This window comes from Cherax quadricarinatus, chromosome 50 (assembly GCF_038502225.1).
Source record: "Cherax quadricarinatus isolate ZL_2023a chromosome 50, ASM3850222v1, whole genome shotgun sequence".
NCBI classification, from domain to species: Eukaryota; Metazoa; Arthropoda; class Malacostraca; order Decapoda; family Parastacidae; genus Cherax; species Cherax quadricarinatus.
The window spans coordinates 5,124,668-5,132,402 of record NC_091341.1 but is presented as its reverse complement, the minus strand read 5'-3'; the positions used below and the strand labels follow the sequence as shown (position 1 = coordinate 5,132,402).

At 39.4% G+C, this 7,735-nt stretch overlaps 1 long non-coding RNA gene across 1 annotated transcript in view; it reads left to right on the top strand.

Moving 5' to 3' along the window:
* The window catches only part of LOC138854125 (uncharacterized), a 386,990-nt gene that overhangs the window by 195 nt on the left and 379,060 nt on the right, over positions 1 to 7,735 (top strand). The window contains exon 1 of the long non-coding RNA XR_011393334.1: positions 1 to 357. This exon is cut by the window's left edge and continues 195 nt beyond it. This is a non-coding gene — a long non-coding RNA (uncharacterized lncRNA). The remainder of the gene's footprint in view (positions 358 to 7,735) is intronic.

Sequence of the window (7,735 nt, the reverse complement as noted above, 5' to 3'; positions counted from 1 at the left end):
ACTCCAGTTCTGTCTACGTAAGTGAACGCGCAGTGTTACCTGCCTGTAAGCGGGCGCACAGTTTACCTGCCTGTAAGTGGGGGCACAGTGTTACCTGCTTGTAAATGAACACACAATGCTACCCAGTGTAAGTGATCACATATTGCTACCCGCGTGTGTAAGTTCAAGTGAGATCAGTACTAACCTGTAATAGTGATCGAACGGTGCTACCATGTGTAAATGATAAGTCAAGTATTATCTACGTGTATGTACGGTACCACTGAGTTCTACCCACGTGCATCAGACATCGTAGCGAGAACAGAGAAAGGGAACATTACTTAATCTGAGGGCGAATCATTATTCTTCTGATTTTCTAAGGTAAGATCAAAAGAAAATGGGTTTTATAAGATGTTTGTGTGCACGCGTGCGCGTGGACACAAACATACAATCACAGTACATAAAGTACGTATTGCCAGAGACAATATGTACATTACTTCCGAGTTTTTTTTTTTTTTTTTGGTGAATTCTCCTGCATTAAGTGTGTGTGTGTGTGTGTGTATATATATATATATATATATATATATATATATATATATATATATATATATATATATATATATATATATATAAGGAAGGCGGGGTAGGGGTCGGCCTAGGAAAGGTTGGAGAGAGGGGGTAAAGGAGGTTTTGTGTGCGAGGGGCTTGGACTTCCAGCAGGTATGCATGAGCGTGTTTGATAGGAGTGAATGGAGACAAATGGTTTTTAATACTTGACGTGCTGTTGGAGTGTGAGCAAAGTAACATTTATGAAGGGGTTCAGGGAAACCGGCAGGCCGGACTTGAGTCCTGGAGATGGGAAGTACAGTGCCTGCACTCTGAAGGAGGGGTGTTAATGTTGCAGTTTAAAAACTGTAGTGTAAAGCACCCTTCTGGCAAGACAGTGATGGAGTGAATGATGGTGAAAGTTTTTCTTTTTCGGGCCACCCTGCCTTGGTGGGAATCGGCCAGTGTGATAATAATAATAATAATAATAATAATATATATATATATATATATATATATATATATATATATATATATATATATATATATATATATATATATATATATATATATATATAGCATCAAATGCAGTAATGTTTTTGGCTCAGATATCGCAGCAGCAGCAGCTGCAATTTCCCATGACTTCCTCTGAAGAAAGAAGTTGAAATTAGTGAGGGTGGGGATGTTTTGGTGTGGCGTCAGGTGAAGTAATTAACCTGGCCACGGGTTCTTGGTCCATCCCCCTTGGCCGGGATATTGAGTTGCCCTGCTGAAGCACTACTTGGGGTCAGATCCCCTCAACCCTGCCACCCAACCCTCTCGCTCACCCTCTCACACAGGATTAATTGCGGATCTTTTAGCTCGGTGGCGTCAGTTGATCCTCCCTGTCTGCTTTTCCAGTATTTACTTATCTTCATTCTAACGTTTGTTTTATGCCGTATGAATTATCGCCTTCCTCAGTTTTTTTTTAATATATGAATTTAGAATTAGATTAATTCACTATATAATCTATTAATGTATTACTAGTATAACTCCCTCAAACTAGGCTACACTATTATTACATCTGAGACGAGGATAATGTGGTAAACCTGACCATCTGTCTTCATTATTTGGTGTAAACGTACAACTGTGCTTGTTTAATTTATATAATTAAAGCACAGTAATTGATAATGAAAGGAATTTTTTTAACGTAGTTTTTAATAGTTGTTACTATTATTATTTATTATCAATGTATTATTGTAAGTCTTTAACGTCATGGTTATAGTTAAATGGTATTGTTCTATTGTTCAGGAGATGGAATGAATATATTTGTGTACCTTTCTGTATCCGTGTACGCACCTAATTGTGGTTGCAGGGGTCGATTCGTAGTTCCTGGCCCCGGCTCTTTACTGGCTGCCACTAGGTCCACTCTTCCTACACCGTGAGATTTATCATGCCTCTTCTTAAAGCTATGTATGATACCTGCCTCCACTACACTTTCCAGACTATTTCACTTCCTGACAATTCAGTGGCTGAAGAAATACATTCCTGTGACTCGTCTGACTCTTCAACTTCCAATTGTGATCCTTTGTTGCTGTGTCCCATCTCTGGAATATGCTGTCTCTGTCCACCTTGTCGATTCCTCTCAGTATTTTATATGTCATCATGTCCCTCCTGTACTACAGTGTCAAGTCGTGTGTGTGTGTGTGTGTGTGTGTGTGTGTGTGTGTGTGTGTGTGTGTGTGTGTTTCTGTATCCGTCTCTCTCTGTGTATATATGTATGTGTGTATCTCTAGGTTAATACACTGTGAATTAACTTTATTCCATATTTTAGAAACACATAAAACCAGCTACCTAGTCTCTGGCGCATAAATATTTTTGCTTTGGGAACCTAAAACAACACAACTCGTAGTTGCGATATTATTCTACTACATCTTTGCATTATTATACGTTTCTCGAGTAATATTCCGCTTGTCTCGGTGTAACAGTATTCCTCGTGTCTCGTAGATGTAATATTCCACATATCCCATAGAAGAGATAAAATTCTTATGCTAATATACGACACTATAGTTTTTTACGTACATTTTCTTGCAGAGCTCAAGCCATAGCCTATTCGCAAAGTTTCCTCGCAGCGCTTCTAGTTTATTGTCTAAAATTATTGTTATTGTATTCATGGGTATTACGTTATGTTGTGTTATCTTACTGCTAACTTTGCTGTTATGCGCTATGATAGCTAAACTTGTAATTGAAATAATCACAATAATTCAGTTAAACGCCTAAAGATCCACAGAATAAATTATTGCCTAGTGACAGACCTTTGACTATATACATTTAAGGTGTTGATAGACTGAAGGCTGAAATAAGGATGACAGATTTTGAATTTGTTACTGAGTAAGAGTATTGCCATAAAATGACCACGAATCATGTCCTGGTGTGTGATCAGTGTCTGGGAACACTGAAGTCTGATACAGCCATCATGCAGCAAGCCACACATACATACCTCAGGCCAAATTTACTCAATAATACACTCCAGAAACTTAGTGTTGTAGTAACACTGTAGCTACAATAGTTCAACACTTCACGATATATTTCCCCAGATTCCTGTTACCAGCAAGAAGCACATCTTCGTTCATCATGGCACCAGAGGTGAACGTTAGTACCTCTTTCCAAATAATATCCATACCATCACGAACTTCTGGGGATGGGGGGAGGGATACGAGGTTGTGCTATAAACCTGCTTAACATAGAAGTCACTTAGAAAGGATGAATTATACACATTACCTTTGGTAGCTTACCTTGTATCCCCAACACCAGAACATGTGAACGTTATTTATTACTATACCGAAGTCCTGCTTAAGTTAAACAGGCTTGAGAATAGTACGCTTCAGATATTAATGAGAACGCACTCGGCTATAACAGTGACAAAACACCTATACAGAGAAAGTCTTAAGTATGGTGTAACAACTGGTGGGGAGAGACAGGTAGTCTCAGGTGTTTATTGAAGTCAGTAACCTACCCAGGCTGCAGGATTTCAATCTGGAGGGACGGGATGCCTTAATGATATATATGAAAAAAATTAAAGAAATAGTTTTAAAAACGTGTTTTCGAGTGTGTGAAATGTCTTAATCTGTCGTGCTTTCGTGGTCATTGGTCAATATAATGGTGAACATTTGCTGCTTTAGTCCCTTTAGTATCCCCTCTCGTGGCTGCTCTACATCCACAGGCAGCACCGAGTTAACCAGACCAGTCCTACGGTGGTCGACTCCTGCTAAAGGGCTGTGGTTAACCGTGCTTTCATTCGGCTGAAGTGACATGCAGGACTGGTTTTGTAGGGTGTGCGTCGAATACAGGACGAATGTCCAATAGCCGAGTGTACAGATTTACTGTCTCTACCGGGAGCATGTGCCTTTGCACTCGGCGAATGCCACAGTAAGCAGACGGGATCTAACTAGCCAGATCAACAGCTGATTACTCCGTAATAATGAAGATGGATTAATCATACAGTGGGTAAAGCATGGGACGCAATCAGGATGGTAGGTTAAGAATGGTAGGCAATCAGGACAGTGGGTTAAGCATTAATGGGAGACAATCAGGACAGTGGGTTAAGAATGGGAAGTAACCAGGATAGTGGGTTAAGAATGGGAGGTAATCAGGACATTGGATTAAGAATGGGAGGCAATCAGGACAGTGGATTAAGAATGGGAGGGAATTAGGACGGTGGGTTAAGAATGGAAGGCAATCAGGTTTCATCCAAGAATGGGGACAGAAGCTACAACGAGCCATTAACTAGCATCAAGCCACCTTTGAAAGTCCTCGTCTTGAACACACTTGCAAAGGACACCTTCTATTGAGATTCGTTCTTCTGCCACTCTACGTCATTGGCAGATTACACTAGCAGAGTCCGTTGGAGGAAGGGCTCTTAATGCAGTGAATTGGAGTTACCCTCCCCTTCCTCGAATAAAACCTGTTTCTCACTCCTCCCATTCCCCAGGCACTTGTTCGACCCTTAAGGGTTTGACTATCACATGAAGTCTCTGGTGAATATACTTAGCTAAGTTTTTCGTTTCGCGACTAACAGGGGAATATTCAACACCATCAGCTAATGACGACGTTCATGTCTGTCCTGGACCATTGTAAAGTCATCTTCATCTGCTGGGAACACGACTCTGGGAAAGGCCAATCTGAGAAAATTCAACTTAAATATATAGCAAGTTATATAGGAGCTGATCAGGAAACACCCTGCTGAAGACGAGACGTATATCGAATTTTGACTGGGACAGTTTCAGTGTGTGTAGAGCTTTAAAAAGTATAGTCCATTACTTGAAAAAGCTCTAAGAAAAGAAAAGTTTTCCCAATAAAAGCACGTTCTGCGACGATCTCCTAAACACGTCGGGTGTTCATCTTAGCACCCGACATAGATTTTGTTAGGATTACAGACCCTTCTGGTGAGTAACCCAATATAATCAGGATGTCATAAAGTACTGTGTGTCTTATTTCCTATTTAATTTATCAAGGTAACTAACTTATAAAACTCTCTCTGAGCAAAACTGTTAGTAAAGCCTTGCTCTAAGTCTCTTTTTAAGTCGCATATTTACCGGCACTTTAAGTTTTCCAACGATGATTTTGCCGACAATGTAGTTTATTGTGCACCCCATAACCATCCAGTGGACCGTAGTGCAAGAGCAAATGAATACACACACGACCTAGTGGACCCCACAATGATTACGAGTACATCTGGATATAGATCTACAAAATATGTCCAATAAGTTGCAGCAAAATTTAGGTTGTACTTAATATGTATGGACCTTATTTTCAATAATATCTTTACACATACATAGCTCATCATGTTGTCTATATTCCTCAATAAGTGGACAATCAAGAAAAAAGTTTGAATTAACATAAGGCTAACCACAATGCATTTGGTTTGATCATCCGTGTATCTGCCAAAGTACCTGTAGTATCTGCCAAAGTACCTGTAGTATCTGCCAAAGTACCTGTAGTACCTGTAGTATCTGCCAAAGTACCTGTAGTATCTGCCAGAGTACCTGTAGTATCTGCCAGAGTACCTGTAGTATCTGCCAAAGTACCTGTAGTATCTGCCAAAGTACCTATAGTATCTGCCAAAGTACCTGTAGTATCTGCCAAAGTACCTGTAGTATCTGCCAAAGTACCTGTAGTACCTGTAGTATCTGCCAAAGTACCTGTAGTATCTGCCAGAGTACCTGTAGTATCTGCCAAAGTACCTGTAGTATCTGCCAAAGTACCTGTAGTATCTGCCAAAGTACCTGTAGTATCTGCCAAAGTACCTGTAGTATCTGTAGTATCTGCCAAAGTATCTGTAGTATCTGCCAAAGTACCTGTAGTATCTGCCAAAGTACCTGTAGTATCTGCCAAAGTACCTGTAGTATCTGCCAAAGTACCTGTAGTATCTGTAGTATCTGCCAAAGTACCTGTAGTATCTGTAGTATCTGCCAAAGTACCTGTAGTACCTGTAGTATCTGCCAAAGTACCTGTAGTACCTGTAGTATCTGCCAAAGTACCTGTAGTATCTGCCAAAGTACCTGTAGTATCTGTAGTATCTGCCAAAGTACCTGTAGTACCTGTAGTATCTGCCAAAGTATCTGTAGTACCTGTAGTATCTGCCAAAGTATCTGTAGTACCTGTAGTATCTGCCAAAGTATCTGTAGTACCTGTAGTATCTGCCAAAGTAACTGTAGTATCTGCCAAAGTAACTGTAGTATCTGCCAAAGTAACTGTAGTATCTGCCAAAGTAACTGTAGTATCTGCCAAAGTACCTGTAGTGTCTGCCAAAGTACATGTGGTATCTGCCAAAGTACCTGTGGTATCTGCCAAAGTATCTGTAGTAGCCAGTCTTAGGCTTGTAACCAAGCCTAAGACTAGCTACTACAGATTAAATATTTACAGTTCAAGTTGTTCCGTAAATATGCTAATTTAAGTGTATCCTATGATGTACAGATTCAATATTTACTTTTCTACTGTTATTATTCCTGCTGAGACTCCTAAGTGTATGATTTGTGATATTACGGGCAGTTAAGCTAGAAATTTCTTTTTGAGCAGTTTTTGCAAGTGATTTAAGGGATGACTAGTGAGGAGCTTCTTGGGAGAGTCTGTCAGATATGTGATATGAAATGAACACAACGTCTAGAGAGGTGAAAATGCTCTTGTTGTCTACGAAGTTCGTTCAGGTTATAAAACTTAACTATTTTAACAACCTGACTAGATTTATATTATTTGCTTTTAAATATTTAGGAAAATTTATAGTGTGTGGTTCAGTTTTAATTATCCTGTCACTGATACTAAGAATATCAAGCTCCTTTTTCTTATTAAGAATCTTGGTGGTTTTAAGACACTCAAGAATAGGTCTGAGGGCTTCATTTTGCATTATCTCCATGCGTCGGAGAGAACTTTTTCTAACGTTAAGAGGAAAACAGAGTAATCAGTCAAGGATCTAATATAAGTTATCTACATCATTCACACTATTACAATAGCACCATAATCAGAACTGAAAAAGCACCTCTGCGAACCATATCCATTAATGTCCTGAGCTATACACAAAAGTTCTTTTCCGTACCGAAGTCGGGATTTTAAATAACAAAAAGGCACAATACCGTGACTGGAACAATACACAAATAACCCGCACATAAAAGAGAGAAGCTAACGACGACGTTTCGGTCCGACTTGGAACTTTGTCAATGGTCCAACTCGGGATTTTAACCAGCAACAGCGCGGAGAGCATTTAACATATCTTCACGTATCTTATTTAGTTGTGATAAGGTGGATTTACTGAAGGGTGCGTCTACACAAAGATATATGTAAGATTTAATATAACTAATGTTTGTACCCTGCAAAAAAAATGGGTGGGGTATACAATTTGCTTAGCAATATAATTATTAAGCTGCCTTATGAAATTCAGGGACGCCCGATTAGTGATCAAAGAATCTAATTTCCGCAGACGCAAGTGCCTTGAATCAGCATTAATATAATTATTATAGATATGATGAAGTTTAATCGCTTACATACATATATGTACCACTTTATCTTCATTAAGAATTATACTCATTCTTTCATGTCCTGTTGTATGGACCATTACATCAACATAGCTTATATTTATATGTTCAGGTAAGATAGGTAGAGCCTTAGGTGAGCATTACTCAAGACATTAAATAGCATAGGACCGACAACTCGTACCTGCGGTGTACCTAGGGACATTCCT